Below are 23,693 nucleotides of genomic sequence, written 5' to 3'. Positions count from 1 at the left end.
ACTAGCAATCAATACGGGTTCATTAAGACCAAGCTATTATCAAACAGATATCATTTCTATTTTATTTTTTAATGGGACTATTGGTATGGTAGATAAGGGGAATGCTATGGATAACAGGCACCTGAATTACATTTTATCATTTGAATAAAGGCTTCCCTGCAATCCTCTGGATGGAGTAGAACAATGTTGGCTGGATAATAGTGCAGACATGGAGATTTTACCTGGGTGAATACTGTTTACTAATCTGTCTAGTGGGATTAGTCTAGTCTAGGTTCTATTGCCAACACAGCTGCTAAAGATTAGTCAAGTTCCCAGAAGACACAGCCTGAAGGCCACAGAATCCCATGTATGCAAAGTCATCCTACTGGGATAAGCAGCTCTTGGATATTATTCTCCATTCTTTCTGTGGCTTCTTCTGTGTCTGACTCCTGGTATTAAGCTTTTCATTTCTTGGTTCCCCATCACTTTACAGAATCTCTAATTGATCTCTGTAGCCATCTAGTTCAATCTCAAACCAGGAAGATATCTCTCTCCTCCATCCCCAACTTCTGGTTGAGGACTCACATTGAGTCAATAATCTGCGACTTTCTGAGGCAACCCATTCCACTTTGGGTCTAATTTGAGCTGTTAGGCTACCATCTTCCTAACTCACTGTTACAAAAGTAGAGACATACATAGCAGATGAAGAAGTAGAAACAGTGGAGGCAAATGTATTTTTCTAGAAGTTTGACTGTAAAAAGGAAATCAGATATTAGAGGACAGCCTAGGAGGATGGGAAAGCCTTCTGAAGCATTTTTTAAGACTGGAGAAAAGGATTAGGCAGATGTGTAAACAGCAGAACAGCAAATAAAGCTTCCTAAGTTGACAATAAGAGGAAGGTGTTGGTTGAGGAAGCAAGCTCTCAAAGACCAGAAGGAACAGCAACTAAGGGCGTAAATACAGGGTTGACCTCACCAAGAGCTAACTCTTTCAGGGATTGGAGCAAAAGAAAAAATAAATAATAGGGGATAATATAGAAGGATTGTTAGCTGTAGAGAGAGAAAAGAAGGTGTTCACAAGGGATGGCATTTATATTATCAGTAAAGCAGAAAGGCAGGTCCTCTACTGAGACAGAGTGGGAAGGGGGAGTGTGGAAAGCTTGAGGAGAGAAGAGGGTTGGCAAGAGCTGTCACAGTGTGAAAAGGATTTCCAGGTGGCATTAAGGGCCCTATAGAGATTACTTATCTTAAATGTTGTGGACCCAGTCAACTCTGGATCATTGTGAGTAATGGCATTCCGAAAGCCAGGTAGAAGTAAAGAAAGGAGAAGATAATGGAACAAGCATTTATTAAGTATCCACTCTAGACCAGCCACATAGCAGGCAGTGGTCATCTACCCTGTTTTCTGAAAAGTGGGACATTTGCCCTTCTCCTCAAGAATCTCTCAACTCTCCAAGATCTTCTGAATAACACCTCCAGTGGTTCAACAATCACATCCACCTATTTGGTCACTGCTCATGGTGCAGATCATCTATGCCAGTAGAGATCACTGAGGTATAAAATCCCTCCAAACTATTGCCTTCTAGTAATTCCTTCTGAGTGATATCCTTTAGCTCCCCTTTCTAGTTTGAAGACTGTCCTTTCTTAGAGATAAGATGGCAGCAAAATTGTGGTTGGGTAGTTATGTCATCTCTTAATATTATACCATCTTCCTGAAGGAGAGGTTCTATCTTTGCCTTCTTTCCAAAATAGAAGCATATAAAGGAACCATTTGGTTAGCTTTAGCATTTTCCTTCAAGCTCAAAACTTTCTGTGTGTTAGCCTTCCTGATAGAATTGCTTTGATTTTGAGTCATTTTTTAAAAGTATGTTTTTCCATTAACAAATAGTTCTTTTCTGCCCCTCTTACCTCCCTCATTCCCAAATTGGGAAACGAAAAAAGAAAGAAAAACAAAATCATTGTAACAAAAATGCATGGTCAATCGAAACAAATCCTACCACTGGCCATGTCCCCAGATGCACACCACATTCTGCATCTTGAGTGCATCCCTTCTCCATCAGGAGGTGGGCAGCATGCTGCATCCCTCACAATCTGGAATGCTAATGTGTGTGATTCATTTTTCTCTGCCCTTGTCCAGTCATTCTTATGCCTGTGGAATGAGAAAAAGGAGTTGGATAGATCTCTTACACTTGTATGACTCCTCCTGCATAATTCCCCAACAGTAATGAATAAAAACCTTCTCATGTCAACCACAGACCTCCTCATTGCCCTGGATGATTCTCAAAATCAGTTGTTAGTAAACTAAGACATTATAGTCAGCTCACAAAAAATATTGACCTTAAAAGATGGACTTTTGTTTTAGAAAAAACCTGACTGTCATTAAGAGAATATTTCAACTTTGCAAAAGCAACCAGCTACTTATATTCCTTTCTAACTCTGAGACAAACTCATCATCCGTTTGAAGAGTCTGCCCAAAACACACATGCTCCTAGATGAGCTATAGTTGTTGTATATCCAACTTGATACCATAGTCTGAACAAAAAACCCTCTTCATCTACTTGTTTGTTCTGGGGGTATGGTTAGACGAAAATTTAGTCTAACAAAGGTGGGGAACCTGTGACCTTTCATGTCCTTGGATGTGGCCTTTTGACTGAGGCCCTGCTTTACAAAACACATCCTTTTATTAAGGGGATTTGTCCTGTGACGTTTGTGTTCAGTTGAAAGGCCACACTTGAGGACCCAGAGGACATGTGGCCTCAAGGTCTCAAGTTCCCCATCCCTGGAACTCTTTTGAGCGCTTATGGATCTCATTGACACTGACCATGTCAAGCTCCAAATCTCCAGTTGCGGCAAGTGGTGTCTTTTAAAACACTGGTGGGTCATTTTACTAATATTGATAACATTTTTATTGACATCTATTGTTTTCATACCACCTACATTTCCAAATACATTTCTTATTCTACCCCTCTTCAAAGAGTCATCCCATATAGAAAAGAACTTAAAAAAGAAAAAAATTGTCAAAATTAACTAATTTATTGTAAGTCGGGGGTGTTTTCTGAGATTTTCCATATTCGTTGTTCTCCACCTCGGCAAAGAGGGATGAGGGTGGACTGTCAGGCCTCTTCTTTGGTGCCAAGCTTGCTCCTTATAATTTCATGGTCTTTTCTTGATTGTTTTCTTGTCATTCTTTTGATTTTCCTTGTGGCCATTATGCATTTGTTTTCTTGCTTCTGCTTACTTCTTTCTGCATCAGTTCATAGAAGTCTTTCCGTGCTTCTCTGTGGTCATCGTCCACCATTTCTTATAACCAAGGAACATGCCGTTACATTCACATATCACAATTTTTCAGTTATATCATCTAGTCATTAACACACATCTGTAGGGAATCCAGGACAAGCAATCCCATATCTCCTAATGTTCAGATGTGATAGAACCAAATATCTAGACTCCAAGGACCTTAGTTCAAATTCCAGCTCTGTCTCTAATCCCATGTATGAACCTGGCCAGGTCACTTTATCCATCTTGGACTCAGTTTCCTCTCAGCAATGTAAGGATTTTAGACTGAAAGATATTTGAGCTCTGAATCTGGAATCCTATGATCTCTGGAAAGTCCCTGGCCTTTGATGGTTACAATCTAACCAAGCTAAGAGGAAGGATGAGGAGTAAGAAAGCCAGGTCCTGCGAAGGACATGACACATGGGGAGACATTTTAATGTGACTTTTGTCAAACTCCATATTTGGAATGTCAGGACATTTTTCTTCCTTGGGACCTAGGGGTGTTCCTCCTAGTGCTCTCACAGGGAAGGTTCAGAACCTTGGGTGGCCAGCAGTGATTCCCACAGGACACCCTTGGCCGGGCCTCTGCTTTATCCTGACCAATAAAGGTAAGGACACATGGCAAAGGTGCTTCAAAGTTTTCACTGTCTCATTAAGTCCTTGCAATAACCCTTAAAGATAGGCTTTGAATCGTCCCATTTTTACAGGTGAGAAAACTGAGGTTTCAGGATCTGAAATGATTTGTCCAGCACCACAAACAGTAAGCTTCTGAGGCAGGATCTGTCTGAACCTATTTCCTTGACCTCAAGTCCAGCCCTGTTGCTAGTGGACCCCACTTCCCTGTGTATCAGTAAGTAGAATTTATAAGTCAAGGCAGGGAATGATCAGGATTCCGAAGTAAGGGAGGAGAGTGTCAGCCCTGACCTGCACCTCTAGAAGATCAGAGGTGAGAAAGATCACATCTGGATGATAAAGGTTCCTGAAAGAGGCAAGTGTGAAGGGATTGCACTAATGACAAGATGATGGGGAAGACTTAAGAAGCACTTTTCCTATGGTCTTTCACTTGGGCCACAGAGCAGCCCGAGGTGTCAGGGAGGAATTAGTCGAAGATACCATTGTTCATGGTGGGAGTGAGATAGGTGTCCTACCTGGCACTTCATATGGAACTGCAGTTTGCCAGTCTCTCACAGCCTTGTCATGTCCTCACTTAGGATTGTATTTTCTGGTTATTGATGTTAGTATATTATTCCACCCCCAACCCCCTTAGATCAGAAGCTCAAAGTAAGGCCTGTGGCTTGTCTAAATGTGGTTTTCCCTCAAATTCTAAGGGAGTGCTCTGTCCAAAGCCAAGGCTTAATTAGCAGTTAGTCACTGGAATTGACCTGAGGTTCCGTAATGGTTCCTGCTTCTGTGGCCTTTGAATAAGGCACTGGTTAAGTTTCTAGCAGTTGTGGAGAGATAGGTCTAGGGAGCATGGCTACCTCCTGGTTTCCAACTCAAGCCCTCTCTCTTCGGAAGGTATTGTTTCAACCAAGCCTTATGGAGTTTTCTGTCCACTTCTTTGTGCCCATCCATGTTTTGCCTTGCAGGGTGCCCAAGACAGAGTGCTTCCTTAAGAACAGCTTGAGCAGGAATGAATCGATTGGTTGGTTCATGTATGCACAGTGTGTCTTATGTAAGACTGAACACTTAATGAAGAGTGAAGTCATTTGGGCTGGTATGTGCTTCCCTAGAGATCCCTAAAAAAACAACATTTTCCACTATCGGATCAGTCACACTGATTGCCTGAGCTTTCTTGCCTGCTTGTTATAGTCCACACGCAATATAAAAAAGCCCCAGAGAGCAGCCTGCAGCATTCAAGGAGAATCACAGCTTTCACACAGAGGCTCGTGCCTTGGGCTTGGTATTTTTAGATAAATAGATAGATACCTGAGTTTCCATAACTGGTTTCCTCTGTAGTCCCATGATATTTATTTTACATATTCAGAAACATTCTGAGACGTGGTCCCCAGGTTTTCCCAGTCAAGCAGACGGGCTCACGATGTGTCAGTGAGGGAGAATCCCGACTTTAGAGCTGAAAGGTGATTCTTGGGTCATTTAACAAAATTGCTCCCCTGCCCTTTTTACAGATAAAGAAAATAAAGCCCAGAAAAGCAGAGTAAGACCTGGGACCTACAAAGAGCCTTTGTTCTTTCCCACTACCACCATTCAGAGACGGCTCTCTGATGTAGGATTTGTGAAAAGACACAGAAAGCAGTCACAGACTGGAGGAATGAATGAGAGACCTGAATTCAAATCCTGCCCTGTGACTCCAAGTATGTCCTTTCAATTATCAGAACACCAGGCAACAGAGATTGAGTTCTTCCTGTGGGGGTCCCCACCTCTATGGACAACAGCAGCACTGGGTGAGTAAGCAAGGACAATGACTTGCACTCAGCCCTGATAGAGATCCAGGAGACAAGGCACCAAGACAACACCCCAGGTCTACTGAGGTCATGCAGAAGAATACAGGTAGGAATTCAGGCCCCTCTACTGTTCTTGTTGTCTACTTCAGGTAGGTTGGTAGAGAAAGTTTTCATATCCAGACAAGTCTTGTTTTCCATGCTAATGGACAAGAGGTGTAGCCAAGATAATTCCATATAATTTATAATCAAAAAGCCATTTGCCATTGGTTTGGGTAGAATCACATGATTTTTCTTTGGCAAGGCAATTCCCTGCCTAATTACTTTTTCCTTAGGCTAATAATTAAGATAGATTTGCATTCCTTGTGCAAATAGCAACTACCAACAAAAGAAGGCGCCCAGAGTTAGGCTGCCTGGCACTTTGGACTTAAACATTTTCTGTGGATAATTCACAAAGTGAATAATACACATGTGGAAACTTGAGACTTGACTCCTGGAACTAGTGCCATGCTTTGGCATAGGAAGTCTTCCCAGTAAATTAAAATGAAGGTTTTATTTCGTGAAATCAACTTTCCTGTCCACTTACCTTCCCTGCAGCAGAAGGAATAGAGAGCTGGCCCTGGAACAAGGAAGATCCAGGTTCAAGCCCTGCTCCTGACACTTTCAGGCTGTGAGATCCTGGGGATCTCTCTGGGCCGCTCTCCAGGATACAAAGTGAGAGAGAAGTTGCTGCCTGAATTGGGGGAAGGATGTTCCTCACCTGGGAGTTCCCTAGAGAGTGGTATCATGGATCCAGTCTTTACTGCTACCTTTTGCAATGGCACATAAGTAATATGTTTCTCTATGAGACCACAAACTAAAGCAGCATTCCTCCACCATATTCCTCAGTGCTGTGAGGTGACATGTACCAGTTCAAGTGGTTCCATAAAGGAAATCAGGATCATGATAGACAAACACACACATGGCAAAGTCTTCCCACATCTCTATTTCCCTTAGGTACACATAACACACTCATATGTGTGACACACAAATAACATACTAGTACATGTGAGATACACATAACACACTGGTACACCTGAGATAGATATATATAGATATAGATATAGATATGTATAAAACATGCTAGTACAGGTAAGATATACTCTCATGTATGTGATGTTGGAGACTGTTTGTGGGGTCAAATTTGATCCTGGCATTGAAAAGGTTTTTTCTACAATGATTGTCAGCAGCATTATTAGCATCTCCATGAAAGAAGCCCAAGCCAGACAGAAAATCCCACTAAGCAGTTACCCCAAGGACATTCAAGGATGGAGCTGAAGAGGCCTGTAAAAAGAGGGGAAATGGAAAAGATTGGTGAAAACCAGCCAAGGGCCTGATTTCTCCCTGAAACTCAATGGAATTTCTACATTATCAAAAAGATTCTGAGCTGGAGAGAGAGCTGACAAACTGGGTGACAAAATTGGGATCCACAAGAATCCTGACAGGCCAGAGAACTGAGATAAGTCACATAATTTCAATCAAGGTAAATAGACTTTTTCCATTGGACGTCTAAAACAAGCTTCATAAGCTTAAGCTGGGGTGGCCTGAATAGACAGCATTCATTCTGAAAGGGATCTGGGGGTTTGAGTGGACTACAAGCTCCATATGAGTCAGCAGTGGGCTACTGCAGCAGCCAAGGAAATGAATGTCATTTTGGGCACCAGGAGGGCAGACATATGGGCTTTCAGCTACAAAACCTGCTGCTCTCATTCTGGACATTCAATTTCTCTTAATGCCACCTGGGAGAGCTTGTCTGGCCACTGTCTCACAACAGAATCATATCAAGCTTGAAGTGCATTGTTGTCATTGTTCAGTAATTGAGTTGTAGCCAACTCTTTGTGACCCTAATGGACTATACTGTCCACAGGGTCTCCTTGGCAAAGATACTAGGGTGGTTGCCATTTCCTTCTCCAATAGATTAAGGCAAACAGAGATAAAGTGACTTCCCCAGGGTCATACGGCTAGTGAGTGTATAAGACCATATTCGAACTCTGGTCTTCCTGATTCCAAACCCAGTGCTCTAGCCACTGAGCCATCTAGCCACTGTCCCACATGGTCCATTACCCGTCCTGAGTTCTTTTTATCGCACACAATGCTGTCTCCCCATGCCTCCACCATCATCTATTATGAAGTTGATTTGTACCATCCATGGACTGTATTTTCCTTTTTCCTCTCCCAGTTTTGCTCTGAATGTTAGTGTCCATTCTTCCTTTCTTACCATGAGTCACATTCTTCCCCCTCCTTGCCTCTTGTTACAGGATCCAATTTCTCTCTTCCACCTCATATCTTTTTGTTTTATTTATTTCCTCTTTAAAACATTTGCTCATTTTTAAGAGGAGGACTTCATTCTCCCAGATGAGCTACAAAGGAGAAGAAAGTTCCTTTCAAAGTTTGGTTCATGGACTCCCAGGTGTCCCCAAGATCCTTTCCAGGCATCTTTAAGGTCAAAGTGAATTTCATAATAATATTAATGATATTTTGCCTATTAAAATGCCCCTCCCTTTTCAAACTACAGATCTCTGGAAGGCTAGGGTTTTCTCTAATATATAGTAACAGATTGAATGCAGAAGCAGATGTGAAAACTTAATCATCTTCTGCTAAGTCACACATTAAAGAGCTTTGCAAACATATAAATTAGCACCATTCTTTTCACTGAGTGTAAGTGTTGTTCTCCACAACAGTTCACTAGTGGTTGGTGTACCTTGTGCTACAGCCTTGTTTCCTTGCTTCTGGACCTAGGATATTTCTCCACTTCCTTCTTTCTTTTTAAAAATGTCTTCCTATGGATGTCTTTGGTTTTTGACATCACCTCCATTTCTGAACATAGCCATCCTCTTTCTCCTACATATGAAATAATGCCTTGTAATGAAGAATGAAAAGAAAGGAGAGAAAAGCAGTTTAACAAAACCATCTGCCATGTCAACCAGTGTGAGCAGCAATGCCCACCTGCAGTCCTCCACCCCTGCCAAGAAGGGAGGGAGGACGGCCTCGCTTCTCTTTCCTTTTCATTATACAGACACCTTTGCAGTCACGGTCTGGGTTGTGGTCCTGGTTCTTATTTCACTCAATATCCCTCTGTGAAAGCTTTCCCATCCCTTTCTTAATTCTTCTCATTTCTAATAGTTTCTTATAGCACAGTCATATCTCACTTCAATTGTGAGTCTATCCCAATTAAGGGACATACTTTATCTCCAATTCTGCTACCCCTAAATGGCTGCTATGAATTGGAGGAGATGAATGGGGGTTTGTTTCTGTCTTTGATCTTCTTGGAATATATTCTTAGAGTGATCTCTGAGACAAGGCATTTGAACAGTTGAGTCCCTTTCTTAGAATAATACCAAGTTGTTTTCCAGAATGGCCAGACCAATTCAGTTATACCAGCATTACATTAGTGCATGCCTCCTGTGACCATTATTTTTATCTGTTATCATCTTGGCCAACTTGTTGTTGATGAGATGCAGTATGACAGGCGTCTTGATTTGCATCTTTCTCATAATTAGTGATTTGGAATAATCATTCACATGGGGGTGATAGATGACAGCTGTTTAACAAAGCTTTGTTGCTGTCCTTGGACCACTTCTCCCCAGTGTTGTGTCTCTTTATTACGGCTTGTGTGAATTCTGTCTTGGATATCCAGCTTTCATCAGAGATGGCAGATGCAGAGCTTTTCCAGGTGACACTTCTCCGTATTTATCCTAGCTGGGCTGGCCATGCTCAGGCAAAGGCTTTTCATTTGCATAGAAATGAAATCATGTCTTTGACTTGTGTAGTTTGCTTTCTTTCTTGTTTGGCTAAGAATCTTCCCTCTTGTTACAGCTCTTTAAAGGACCTTCCTCCCTCTTCTTCTCCCTCTCCCTTCTCTCTCCTTCTTTCTCAACAGCGTAATATTTACTACTCAGTCCGTCAGTTGGCCAGTACGTATTTATTAAACTCCTGTGTGTTAGGCACTGTGCCAAATGCTGAGGATACAGACTTGAAAGAGAAAGAGAGAGCCTGCCCTCAAGGATGATATGTTCTAATGGGGGATTTAACATACAAAGGGAAGCTGGAGGGAGGGGAGAGAGTAAGAGACTGTGATAAAGTCCAAATGAATGCATCCAGATGGGAAATGAAGAGATTCTTGTCTGGAAGGCCTCTTTAAATGAAACGTTTGGGAGGAGTTCTTTGGTCCACCACCTGTTCTCCAACAGGGCAGAGTGCTGAAGGTACAGTTGAGGCTGGAACACAGAGATCGATGCAGTGTTAGAGGGTGATAAGTGTGCTGACACTGAGGTTCCTAGGGCCGTGATGGAGCCCAGAGGAGCCCAGGCAGGAGAGAAATGAAGAAGTTTGAGGCTCCATTTTGGACTCACTGTATGGTGTGTTGTGAGGTTCCCTCAAAGCAGCATTCATGAGCGGGAGAGAAAAGATCAGGCCAGGTGGGGGAAAGTCCTTCCGGAGGTAGTTAGAAAGAGAAACTTAGGAGTGGAGCCAAGACAAGAAGGAAATGCCTACACCTTCTAATACAGATGAATGTGGGCTGGGACAAAAATCCCACCAGCCTAAATGATTCACAAGGAGGCAGAATAGCCCCATGGAAAGGACAAATGGCTCCAGGGTTAGAGAAGAAGACATCACACCCCGTATCTGACACCTGTGACCTTGGGGAAGCTTCTTGGCCTTACCAAGTCTCAGTTTCCTCATTTGTAAAATGAGACAATTAGATGAGATAGCCTCCAATGTCCCTTTAGGCTCTGGATCTATGACCCTGTGGCTGTGCAATGGAAATCTAAGATGGAATATTAGGGGACATCTGTGATTTGGCCTGAACACCAAGAAGCAATGCGGAGCAGATTGGCAGCTGCACTCTGGCTTAATGCTAAATGTGCTTGAGAAGAAATGTCACAGAAATGAGGGCCTGGGGAGGTAAGTCCCTGAAGAGGAGTCTGCAAAGCAACCAGAAGGTCATGACTGAGCTGGTGACAGGCCTGGAGTCCATGGCATGTGAAAAAGTCTGCAGGAAACTGAACATATTTAGTGTAAGAAGAAAAGAGAGGGAGGAGGATGAAAACTGTATTCAAGTACTTGAGGAGCTGTAGAAAAGGGATGATCCACACTTTGCAAGGACCATGAAGTCAGAGCCAGGAGCAATGGGAGCATTGGGCAGAGGGCCACATCTAAACTTGGTAAAAGGAAGTACATGTGGAGCTGCCCCAAACTGCCGTGGACAGACTGTCTTGGGTAGTGAGCTCCCCCTTTACTGAAGGTATTCAAGCAGAGCTGGATGAGCACGTCAGCATTTGAGGTTCATGGAATGGGATTTAGATCAACTGGCCAATGAGACTCCTTGTGACTCTAAAGTCTAGGACATTGGTTGATGAGATGAGGACCATGCCTGACAGTAATGATAAAGTATAGAGGACTGGACAGGCAGCGCTGCATGGGCAGCCAGTGGTCCACCATGATTCTTTATCAATAGCATATCAGTAAGCATTAATTAAGTGCTTATGGTATGCCTGGTGGTGTAGCAAGTGCAGGAAATGGTGATGTGCGTGTCTGTTCTCAAGACATTTCTGTTCATAAGGGGAAGAGGGAGGTGAGAAACAGAGGCATGAATAGGTGGGAGATGGGAACATGCTTGCCCATGGGCATGGGGGGGCATGAAAGATGGCTGGTCTGCACCTCATCTTAGTATGGAGGTTCTGAGAGGAAGAGGTCACAAGGGTAGAGGGTCATTCCAGGTGACGAAGGCTGCTGCCGATGGCAGAGAAGTCCCGGAATCCTGAGTGGGGCTGGGAGCGGAGGGAAGGATGACTGGTCTGGGACATAGAAACCATCTAAAGAAAGGGCAAAGAGCCAGGTCTACTGTGGGGACTGTGGGCATGGTGCTATCTGTTTTGAGCCAAGGACATGTTAGATAACAGCAAAGACAAGGCTAGCTAGAGAGAGAGACAAGATAACAATGAAAAGCCATTGAGGGAGAGGAGAAATAGAGGCAAGGAGGGAAAAAGAAGAGAGAGAGGAGAGGAGGAGTAAGACAGAGAGGAGATCAGAGGAAGAGAGGAAGAAAAAGACAGAGACAGATATAAAGGAGAAGAGAGAGAGACAGAGAAAGACCAAGACAGAGAGACAGACAGGGGCAGAGACAGAGATTAGAACTGGGATGAAAATGAGTTAGAGTAAGCGGCAAAACAGGAAGGTGACCTCCGAAGGTCAGGATCGGGGAAAACTGAGGGTTAACAGGGAGTGTCTGGAAGAATGAGATTAATGTTTTCAATGTGTGCCAAGTTAATTAAGTCATGTGAGACCCGGGGCCTGTGACTGACGTAATTCATACAGTACAAAGTTTGTGGCCTGAGCTTTCCCGCGCTGGGGGACAGCAGTTGTGGATTTCCCAGCAGCTCACAGCAGGGGCTCCCCTGCAGTGAAAGGGGGAGGGGTAGCAGGAGGGGCGAGGCAGGGTTTCAGAAAGTCTCCAAGTGTGTTTGTGTATGGAGGGAAGTGGGGAGCTGGAAGACCCCTCCCCACTGTGGTGGCAGCAGAGACATGTCCAAAGAAATGGGATAGAACCCAGCTGGGCGCCGTCTGCTTGGGGGCTGCCCAGGGCAGATGGTAAGTAGGGACCCCAACTTCACAAAGGGATTGAAGGCTCCAAGGTCTCTCAGCAGGCCTTCGGCTCCATATGCTGTGGCCTTGGACACACTACCTTCCTTTCCCCTCTTGCAAGAAGGATTTTGGCTACAGGATGTCTGCAGCCAAATGGGGCCCCTGTTGCTCCAGAGGACATTGTTATAGCATGTCGACCTTACATCTACCCTAGAGATCAGAGAACTGGACTGGAAGCTGAAAAGCCAGGGACCAAGGCCCATCTCTGACTCTGGCTAGCTCTGTGGCACCTGAGCCTCACTTTTGTCCTTTGTAGGATTAGGTTTATTATAAAACTTGTAGAACCTATCTCATGGGGCTGTTGTGTAGTTCAAAATGAGAGAGTTGAGGGGAGGCCCTAGTAACTGAGGGTCACATCAATGACATCTACTATTATGATTTATTTGGTCAATAATAAGGATGGAAGGAAAGGAGGAAGAAGAGGAGGAAGCAGAAGGCTTACAGACTATTTTAAGAGACAGCTTTCCACTGCTTTCAGCTACACAAGGTGAATACATTAATGATAAAAAAAATTATTAATTTTTTCTATCACTCCCCACCCCCATACCATTGCTGTTCAAAGTTCAAAGCTCCCTGGTTTTCAATGTGATCAAATCTAAATTCTTCTCTCTTATTTTTAATGTCCTGCAGAGCATCACCCCCATTTCAGTTAACCAAGCTTGATCCCCAGCACTCCCCAGAGTATGGCTTCCATTCTCCTCCCTGAGAAGCTACATGTAACAGTGAGGAGTGAAGACCTGCATGTGAGCTTTCATTCTGACACTGCTTAGCTATGACTGTGTTGGTCATCTAACCATTCAGAGCTTCATTTTCCATAACAATACGTGATCTGCCTAACTCACTGGATGGTTTATTGTGAGAATAAACTCGAAGGCACCAAATAAATGTTAGTAATGCTTGTTATTCATTGAATATTCCACCATTCTCTTCCAGAGATATGACAAGCTCATTCCTGTCACTGGAATTTACTTATGCTGGTACCCTTCACTAAGATATCCTTTTAACTCCACTCTGAGTCTCTCTGTCTCTGTTTCTCTTGTCTCTCCCTCTGTCCCTCTCTCTGTCTCTGTGTCTGTATTTGTCTTTCTCTGTCTCCCACTTGTCTCTCTCTGTCTCTCTCTTCTCTCTCCCTGTATGTCTCTGTTTCTCTCTCTGCCACTTATCAGCAAGAGGGCTGGGAACTCTAGGGTGTTTTTTGTTCTTGGAGGGAGGGACTGAAGGATCATGAGAGACAGAAGACCAGAAAAGTTAGAGGCCCAGAGAAGATAGCAAGTGAAGGGTGGTGCTGCCTTGAACTGAATATAATAATGCACAGTTGGGGCTGTACCTAACTCATTTGCTGACTCAAGGAGTGACCTGCCTGGAAAGAATTTGCTGCCACATTGTGATCTGGTGAGTATATCTCTTTTTCATTCCTTCTCCCTCTGTCAGCTCACTGATGCCTGGTAAACTGGCATTGCTTACTTGCTTCACAATGGATAACATAACGATAAGAATTTTATTGCATTTTAAATGAGTGTTTTCTAAAATGAGAAAAAAATGGAGAACTTCTGGAGAATATCTCTAAAAAGATCTCTTTCTCTGAACACACAGAGACTCAGGGCTTCCACGTACTTCAGTTCAGTCCCGGAAGCTTGACCAAAAGCATGGTTTTCTCTGTCTTTAGTTCTTTGTCCCCCAATTAGCTTGAAGTCAAGACAGTGTCCAAAATTAAGTGAAGCTAGGCATGTATTTGAGTTTTCCCAAGTTTGGGTCACAGGATCCCCAATTCCCACATAGGCACTCAGTATTTAATGAGGGCTACAGGTCTGAGCCTTTACATCACCCCATAGAAAATGAAAAGAGCTATAAAGAGCCACAAAAATAATAGATGCAAATAACCACCAATTCTTCCCAGAAGGAAACTGAACTTGGGGTTATACTTAGGACATATCGTGAATCCCTTTCCCACAGAGTCCTTCCCTAGACTGATTGTACCACCTGTAGTTTACACTTCATCTGGAAGGTAAATAAATACTGGGAGACACTGAAGAGAGACATCCCATCTCGTCGACTTGTCCTGTCAAGTAATTCACTGACTTGGTTCTCCAAAAAGAATGTCACACAAGTATTATTTAGATTCTCCTCTTTTTTCTTCCTCAAGCATGCCTCATTGGCAATTTTTGCTAGCAGATCCAGTGCCAGAACTCTTCAGCTGAAGGATATCTTGAATTTGGAACTACCCATAATGAAATTTCCTTAGTTGGTGTTCCTCAGGAAATTCCCTTTCTTGTGCTAGAGGGCTAGATTTTTAAAAATTATGCTGGCTAGGAAATTCAAGTGTTTGCCAGCTTCTATGCAAGAGTCAGGATTCAGGAACAGGGTCCTTGAACTCTCCTCTTAGGAGAACACAAGCACATGTCTAACATTGCCATGTGTTTCTGCCATAAGTAACCGTTACTTCTAAGGAGAGGGAGGAAGGAAGAGAAACCTTCTTCTTTCCACCAAGATGTACTCTAGAAGGCATAAGGAAAAATGGTAGGAATGTGTCTAAGAGAGCAAGACTGAAGAGAGTTCCACCAGCTTGCCTTTATAAGCCAATCATTAGCTTTTGATTCAAATATCAGAAACCTAATCAGTACAGGTATGCCGCAGAGACATTGTAGGTTCAGTTCCAGACCACTACAATAAAGCAAACATTGCAATAAAGCAAGGAACATGAAGTTTTTGGATTCCCAGTGCACATAAAAGTTGCATTTACACTATGCTGTCATCTATTAAGTGTGTAATAGCATTATGTATTTTTTTATTGTGCACGCTTCAAACACTACCTTCTTGCTAAAAACATGCTAACCATCATCTGAGTCTTCAATGAGGCGTAATCACTTTGATGCTGGAGGGTCTTGTCTCCATGTCAACAGCTGGTGATTGATCAGTGTGGTGGTTGCTAAAGGTTGATGTGACTGTGGCAATTTCTTGAAATATGATAACAATAGAGTCTGCCACATCAGTTGACCCTTCCTTTCACAAAAGACCCTTCCTTTCACATCTCTGTAACATGAGATGAGGTCTGATAGCATTTTACCCACAGTAAAACTTCTTTCAAAATTGAAGTCAATTCTCTCAAACTCTGATGCTGCTTTATCAACTAAGTTTATAGAACATTCTTCAATATAGTTGTGTTTCAGGGAATAGGGAGGCCCACAGAAAGAGGGAAAGACAGGAATGGCTGGTGGCTAGGGGAGTCAGAACACACACGCATTTATTGATTAAGTTCATTGTCTAATACAGGTGAGTAGCATCAAAGATCACTCATCACAGATCACTATAATAGGTACAATAATAATGAAAAAGCTTAAAATATTGGAAGAATCAAGAGAATGTGACACAGAGACAGGATGTAAGCACATGCTGTTGGAAAAATGGTGCCAACAGTCTTAGAGACAGGGTTGCCGAAAACCTCTAATTTGTAGTTTAAAAAATGCCGTGTTGGCAAAGCACAATAAAAGAAAAGTGCAATAAAACAAGGTCTGCCTGGTGTGCTACTGAGATTACTCCCTTGCCGTGGGGAGTCAGAGGCCCCCTGGAGCCAGCTCAATGCTGCTCACATAGGAGTCCATTGTTAAATGCTCAGAACTAGGCCTTGATGCATTGTTTTGTTGATTGTCTAGAGTTAAGAATGTGGTGGCAGAAATGAAATAATACAGCTGAAACATAAAAGGATGTCAGACGATGTTTTTCTTCAGGGAACAGACTCTTAAAACATTTACCAGCAGCCCCTAAAAGTGCTCCTTGGTTTCCCCCTGTTGCTTAACACATCGCAAGTGCTTCAGTAAGTTGTTTCTTTGTAACAGAATATGCCTTTGGAGTATTTCTTTTTAAGAATAATATTTACCTTTCCTATGTATCCAGTGTGTGTCAAGGAATATCACATTAAGCAAACTAAATACAAAGTATCTTAGGATATTCCTTCTTGGCCTAGTCCTGAGACTCACATAAGAAAGAGCCAGTCCAATCCAACCAGCATTTATTAAGCACCTACTGTATACAAAGTACCACGCTAGGAGCAGGGTATGCAAAGGAAAAAGAAAAGTAGTTATTTGCTCTCATGAAAGGATGAAAGTTGTTTTAAAGGATTATAATCAACTCTCATGACATGTCAAGTCATACAACGTTGTACTGCAGTAAAATAAGTCTAGAATCCCCTTGAAGAAGAGAAGGAAGAAATCCAGAGAATTCAAGGTCCAAGTGTGTATGGGAGATGAAATCTAGTCTATAAATTGCAAGTTCTGAGGTCAGCCCCATCCTCTCTGGTTGCCTAGCAGAAAAGATGCTCCATGTTTCCTCTGGGATAAGAAGTTACAAGATGTCAGCAACTACCTACGTGAAGTCCAAAAGGAGAAACCAGGTGCTGGTTATCCCCTGCAAAAAGACAGATAATCACAACCAGATTGCAAAGCATACATCTTGGGCTAAGGTACGATGGTCTTGGCTCATACAAAATCCACACCTTCTGCCTCCATTCAACATCCCCAGGTCATTGGTACATTTTTTTAATGATGGGTTTTATATATACATACATAATATACATATGCATATATATACATACATACATGCATATATATATTTATCTCTGTATATATATTTGGAAGAATGGACTTTTTTTTACATTGTTATAGAGAAATCAACTTTACATCTCATTGCTTTAGTGAAGGAGTCAGGGAAGGCTGGGTTCCAATCCTACTTCTGAAAATGACTCATTGCATGAGCATGAATAAATTCCTTCACCTCTGCGACCTCAGTTTCCTCATCTCTAAAACTATGATACCATTTTAGCTGCAGTACTTACCTCACAGAGTCACAAGAATCAAGGGAGAGGGGACAGAGCCAAGATGGTGGAGTAGAAAGATTCACCTACTCTAGCTCCTCCCTCACAGCCCATAAAATATGTAAAAAATGACTCCAAACAAATTCTAGAGCAGCAGAAGCCACAAAACAGTAGAGTGATAGAGATTTCCAGTCCAAGGCAGCCTGGAAGGTCGACGGAAAAGGTTTATTGCACAGGGTGGAGAGCAGAGTACAGCCCATGGAGCCCAGCCCAGCCTTGGCTATGACACCAGCAGGAACAGGACTAGAACCTGTCAGGCCTCAGAGGCAAAATCCCCGACAGTAGTTGTAGTTCTCAGATCCCTCAACCTACAAACACCAAAGAGAGCCTCAAAGGTCAGTGAGAAAGCTTTTTCACCTGGGTGAGAAAGAAGCAGGGTCCTTACCTAGCCCCAGCCCAAGGTAACAGCAGCAACATCCATTTTTGTAACCCTCCACTTAAAGCCCCTGGGGGAAATGAGCTGCTGATTTGAATCTCAGCCCTAAATGGCAGCCCTGGGATAAGGAAGAGTGTTGGCTGGTGTAGTGGAGCAGGTGGAGGGTGTGGAAAGGGAATTTTACTTGCAGATCCTCGGCAGAAAAGCTTTGATAGCTCCCAGACCAGAGTGCAGACTATGAGAGGAGTAAACTCTTCTCCCTTGGTTGTGCCACTGTGGAGGAATTGGGAAGTTACAGGTCCCTAGAGTATATCCTCTTCTCAACAAATGACTCAAAAGTCAAGTAACGTCTGGAGAAATTCCCAAAAAAGGGAAAAAATAAGACTACAGAAGGTTACTTTCTTGGTGAACAGGTATTTTCTTCCATCCTTTTGGATGAGGAAGAACAATGCATACCATCAGAGGAAGACATAAAAGTCAAGGCTTCTGCATCCAAAAACTCCAAAATAAATATGCAATGGTCTCAGGCCATGGAAGAGCTCAAAAAGGATTTTAAAAATCAAGTAACAGAGGTGGAGGAAAAATTGGGAAGAGAAATGAGAGTGATGCAAGAAAATCATGAAAAGTGAGTCAACAGCTTGCTAAAGGAGACCCCAAAAATGCTGAAAAAAATAACATCTTTAAAAATAGGCTAACTCAATTGGCAAAAGAGGTACAAAAAGCCAATGAGGAGAAGAGTATTTTAAAAAGCAGAATTAGCCAAATGGAAAAGGAGGTTCAAAAACTCACTGAAGAAAATAGTTCTTTAAAAATTAGAATGGAGCAGATGGAAGCTAAGGACTTTATAAGAAACCAAGAAATTACAAAAGAAAACCAAAAGAATGAAAAACTAGAAGACAATGTGAAATATCTCATTGGAAAAACAACTGACCTTGAAAATAGATGGAAGAGAGACAATTAAAAAGTATGGGACTACCTGAAAGGCATGATCAAAAAAAGAGCCTAGACATCATTTTCATGAAATTATCAATGAAAACTGCCCTGATATTCTAGAACCAGAGGGCAAAATAAATATTGAAGGAATCCACTGATCACCTCCTGAAAGAGATCCAAAAAGAGAAACTCCTAGGAATACTGTAGCCAAATTCCAGAGTTCTCAGGTCAAGGAGAAAATATTACCAGCAGCTAGAAAGAAACAATTTGAATATTGTGAAAATACAATCAGGATAACATAAGATCTAGCAGCTTCCAGAAGTCAAAGGAACTAGGAGTAAAACCAAGAATCACCAACCCAGCAAAACTGAGTATAATACTTCAGGGGAAAAATGGTCATTCAATCAAATAGAGGACTTTCAAGCATTCCTGATGAAAAGACCAGAGCTGAATAGAAAATTTGACTTTCAAATGCAAGAGTCAAGAGAAGCATGAAAAGGTAAACAGGAAAGAGAAATCATAAGGGACTTACTAAAGTTGAATTGTTTACATTCCTACATGGAAAGATGATATTTGAAACTCTTGAGACTTTTCTCAGTATTTGGGTAGTTGGAGGGATTATACACACACACACACACGCATGCACGCACATTATATATATATGTGTATATATATATATATATATATATATATATATATATATATATATATATATATATATATATATATATATATATGCAGAAAGCACAGAGTGAGTTGAATAGGAAGGAATGATAGCTAAAAAAATAAAATTAAGGGGTGAGAGAGAAATATCTTGGGAGGAGAAAGAGAGAAATGGTATGGGGCAAATCATCTCTTATAAAAGAAGCAAGAAAAAGCTTTTTCAATGAAGGGGAAAAGGGGGGAGGTAAGAAGGAAAAAGTGAAGCTTACTCTCATTATATTTGGCTTAATGAAGAAAGAACATGCACACTCAATTTGGTATGAAAAATCTATCTTGCACTACAGGAAAGTAGGGGAGAATGGGATAAGTGTGGGGGAGAGGGATGATGAAAGGGAGAGCAAAGGAGAGGAGGGAGCAATTAGAAGTAAACACTTTTGGGGAGAGACAGGGTCCAAAGAGAGAACAGAATAAATGGGGGGTTGGATAGGATGAAGGGAAATATAATTAGTCTTACACAACATGACTATTATGGAAATTCTTTGTAAAACTACACATGTATGGCGTATATTGAATTGCTTGTCGTCTCAGTGGAGATGGGTGGGGAGGGAGGAAGGGAGAGAAGTTGGAACTCAAAGTTTTAGGAACAAATGTTGAGAACTGTTTTTGTATATAACTGGGAAATAAGAAATACAGGCAATGGGGTATAGAAATTTATCTTGCCTTACAAGACAAGAGAAAAGATGGGGTTAAGGGGAGGGAGATGATTATCAGGATTGTGCAATATCATGGAAACCAAGGGATGCTAATCTCAAGAAGTAAGGGTTGTCCAACTGTGTTAAACTAGACAAAGTAGTGAAGGGAAATGATGAAAGAAAAAAATACCATTAGATACAGTCAGACAACTTCATCAATGAGCTTTAAGGGACAATCCAGGCATTGACCTTTTTATGGATTCTCTCCTCTACCAAGTATTTCTACTCCCTTCTTGAGGCATCTTATCTGAGTCTTAAGGAAATTTCCCAGCCCTGGCTGTAATCACTAGGAGGTGAAGACAAGAGTTTTAAAGGCAGATGGAAAAGTAGAAAAATGTTCTTCCTTAATCTCAAAAAGACTTAGTAGTTTGAGTTGGCTATGTATAAAATCAGAGAAAAGGTAAATTATAATAATTGCTAATATTCATATAGTCTTTTAAGGTTTGCAAAACACCTTATATATGATATCATATGTAATTCTTACAACAACTCTAACAGGTAGGAATTATTACTCAAATTTTTTATATGAAGAAACTGAGGTAGATAGAGGTGAAGGACTTGCCCAGGGTCACATAACAATTGAACATCTGAAGCATAATTTTAACTTACATCTCCCTGAATCCCAGAGCAGAATTTCCCCATCTTCCTACCTGATTTCCTTTATGTGAATTCAGTTCAATCCTCCTGCCCCAACCAAGAATGATGACTACATGCTTTTGGTGAAAAAAATCAAGCTTGGAAGTCCTGATGACTGCCTTAGGACTTTGTGGACCATCTAACTGGGCTAAAGATCTGAATTACAACAGGTCTGGAATTGTGGTAATGAGTCTGAAGACATTTTGCTAGATCAACGTGCCTTCCCTGAGTAAGCGATGGTGGAAGCCATTGCAGCAGGTGGCAGCAGATGAAATACTGAGGAACAAATGATAACTACAGAGATGCAGTGTAGTAGCAGTCAAGTGGCTGGACTCCCAGGTCTCAACCAGAATGGATTCTACATGAAACAGCAGCAAAGAGGTTCCGATACACAAACCATGCAATTATGGGAGGAAATCTCTAAGCATCAGTGAGGTATTAAGTTACAAAGTGGAAAAATACACTAGACCTTACCCATTACTGATACTGAGAGTCATGTAGACTGTGTAGGTCACAAAAGAAGGTGGGACCTATCAAAGAAGTGTTGTGGTATTCTTTAGGACACCAAGAATTTTTTCTGTACCTGAGCCCTCAAGTACCAAGATGGTACTATAAGTCTGGAGCAACTGTATAGAGCCCTAAGGAAAGGGGGTTCACTAAAGAGGAAAGTTACTGTCTATGAACTCAGCTCCAAGTTCTTACTGAATTCTTTATCATACCCACACATATATATGTGTATGCATACAGAGAGACACACATATATGCGTACATACATATATATGCGATACATATGTGTGTATCATGGTGTATATTAAGGACATACACACATTTATAACATGCTGATGCCAGCAATGTGTACACATAGACATACATGCAGATATTGTGTTTGTGTAATGTGTTATATATTAAAATATATATGTATGTATATGCATGTTATTTGTATTGATAATGTACATGTTTATTATTATGTATAATATATGCATGTATTGTCCTGTATGTAGTATGTATATATCTATTACATATTGTAAATATATTGTATGCATATGTGTGTGTGTGTGTGTGTGTGTGTGTATACAGAGAGAGAGAGAGAGAGAGAGAAAGAAAGAGAGGGCAGCTAGGTAGCTCAGTGGTTAGAGTGTTGGACTTGGAAGATTCATTTTTCTGAGTTCAAATACAGTCTCATACACGTCTTTGCTATGTGATCCTCGATGAGCCAGTTACCTCATATGTACACTGAGCTGGGAAAGGAAATGGCAAAGCACTCCACTATCTTTGCCAAGAAAACCCCAAATGGAGTCAAAAAGAATGGGACATGACTGAAAAATGTCTGAACAACAAAAATGTGCATACATATATGAACATACACATACATACACATATACATACATGTATATGCATACATATCACATATAGTGTGTATGTATGTATTATGGGTAGATGTATAGCTGGCATCAACAATTTCCAGGGGAACCTACGTGGGATTATGAGTCATATAGTTGGTTGGTTGTTGTCCTTCTTTCTCGAAGAGGACCAAAATGACATCACAATATTAGAGTCAAGCTCAGCTGTGGCTGATCAGACAAACATGAGCTCTGAATGCTCTACCACAGGATGGGTACAAGTGGTCTATGTGAACATTTGGGGTAGGTTCCCTAAATTTTATACGTCTCAAATTTCTTTTGAGCTATTTCAATTCTGCTTTGGACAGCACTTTCTTTGATGAAGGCATGCCATGCTGAATGGTCCAGTGCCAGTCTCTCCCATGTTGCACAATCAATTCTAAAATTCTTAAGAGACTTTGAGGAGTGTCTTTGTATCACTTCTTCTGACCACTATGTGAGCACTTGCTATGTGTGAGTTCTACATAAAATGTTTTTTTAGGCAAGCACACATTTGATATTCAAACAACATAGCCAATACGTTGGAGTTTTGCTCTTTGTGGTAGAACTGGAATGCTTGGTAGTTTAGTTTGAGAAAGAACCTCAGTGTCTGATATCTTATCCTTCCGGGTGATCTTCAGAATCTTCTTAAGGCAATTCAGATTAAAGAGATTCAATTTCCTGTTATGGTGCTTGTATGCTGTACAGGTTTCACAGGCATACAACAATGATGTCAGCACAATGGCTCTGTAGACCTTCAGTTTGGTAGTCACTTTCCTTCAGAGCCTCCCAACACTGAGCTAGCTCTGACAATGTGTGTCAACCTCATTGTCAATGTGTCCATCCCTAAAGTATACTGCCAAGGTAAGTGAAATTATCCACAGTATTCAAAGCTTCTCCATTTGCTATAACCAATGATTTCATGTATGGGTGGTATGTTTGCTGATGAAGCACCTCTGTTTTCTTGGTGCTGATAGGCCAAAATTAACATAAGCAACAAAAAAATCAATACACACATTGTTGCATCTGGAAAATCATGAACCAACGCTCCCTTCACTTTAGTCTTACCTCATAGCCTTTTCAAAATTGAATAATTTACCATCAGTGCAGTAGCTGACCTTGATTCTGTGTTCAACCTCATTGAAGACATCTGACAACATAGCTGAAAACATCATACTAAAAGGATGGGAGCAAACACACGGCCTTGTTTCACTTCATTTGTGACTGGGAAAGCACAAGAGCATTGTCCATTATCCAGAACTCAGGCAAGCATGCTGTCACGAAACTGACATACAATACTGATGAACTTCTTTGGACAACCAAATTTTGACATAATTTTCCATAAACCTTCACAACTGATGGTGTCAAAGACTTTGGATAGATTGACAAATGTGTACAGACCGCTATTCTGCTCTTGGCATTTCTCTTGGAGTTGTCAGGCAGCAAACACTATATTGACTTTTCTTGGCTCTTTCTGAAGCCACACTGGCTCTCAGGTAGATGACTGTCTTCCATATGAAGGATCAGCCTATTAAGGAGGACTCTGGCAAGAATCTTCCCAGAACAACTAGAGGGAAAAATAGAAGCTGAAAAAATCCACTGATTGCCTCTGGAAAGAGATCTGAAAAGGAAAACTAGGAATGTTGCAGTCAAATTCCAGAGTGCCCAGGTCAAGAAGAAAACATTGCAAGCAGCCAGAAAGAAACAATTCAAGTATTGTCAAAATACAGTCAGGATAATACAATAC

The 23,693-nt window shown here is 41.6% G+C and overlaps 1 long non-coding RNA gene across 1 annotated transcript; it reads left to right on the top strand.

The window, feature by feature from the left end:
* Positions 1-12,042: 12,042 nt before the first annotated feature.
* On the top strand, positions 12,043-13,225 carry LOC140531779 (uncharacterized). Its single transcript, XR_011976438.1, has 3 exons — positions 12,043-12,286; positions 12,739-12,827; positions 12,971-13,225. It is a non-coding gene; the product is annotated as an uncharacterized lncRNA (long non-coding RNA).
* The last annotated feature ends 10,468 nt before the right edge of the window (positions 13,226-23,693 follow it).

This window comes from Notamacropus eugenii, chromosome 3 (assembly GCF_028372415.1).
Source record: "Notamacropus eugenii isolate mMacEug1 chromosome 3, mMacEug1.pri_v2, whole genome shotgun sequence".
Classification (NCBI taxonomy): domain Eukaryota; kingdom Metazoa; phylum Chordata; class Mammalia; order Diprotodontia; family Macropodidae; genus Notamacropus; species Notamacropus eugenii.
The sequence above is the reverse complement of the archived record's forward strand: the minus strand, read 5'-3'. Positions and strand labels throughout refer to the sequence as shown.